Genomic DNA, 712 nt, shown 5'->3' on the forward strand with positions numbered 1-712 from the left:
TCATTAACTCAAGGAGTAAATTTTCGAAAAAAAAAACCCAGGGAGATTTTAAAAAAGGCGCGTTTACCTAAGGATTTTATATACAATTTCCCTAATAATAATAATATGTACGCGGAAGGGAAACAAAAGGAGCAGAGGAATAAGAGAATAGTTGCATATAGACAATAGTGACTAGTCAGGGAGTAATCTGGAAAAAAGAAAATAGTGTAGAATCATCTAGAGCAGGCACACTTGTTGCTTTTGGTTGGTGGACAGTCTCTGCAACTGGCTTAAGGTAGGCCATGGTTACTGGTTAGCACCATGTAAGTCATTAATTGAAAATATATATATATTCAATCACCTTCCGACGCATTTTTCTTGAAATAAACGGGTTTTCTGTTTTCACATATCTTCCCCGCAGAAATCCTTTACACTAACCATTACAAATGTAGTAAGCGGTCCAATCATATATTATTGTCATCAAATTCTTTTGCTGTTAATCGGGCTTATATGCTGTTTAATAACAATATGTATACTGTAGTTTAAGTAATGATTAAGATTGAATCTCTTAAAATCGTTCTAGTTTCGGCTTACATGTTGTGTTAAAATTTAAACAATGATCAAGATCGAATCTCTCAAAATTTTTTTTCATTTTCTAAATCCGTTTAATAAGCGTTTTACTAAGTAGTCCAACTTTTAAACGGTGTAAATAATCATAATTTTTTGGCTTTTT

Source organism: Corylus avellana, chromosome ca8, assembly GCF_901000735.1.
Source record: "Corylus avellana chromosome ca8, CavTom2PMs-1.0".
NCBI lineage: Eukaryota > Viridiplantae > Streptophyta > Magnoliopsida > Fagales > Betulaceae > Corylus > Corylus avellana.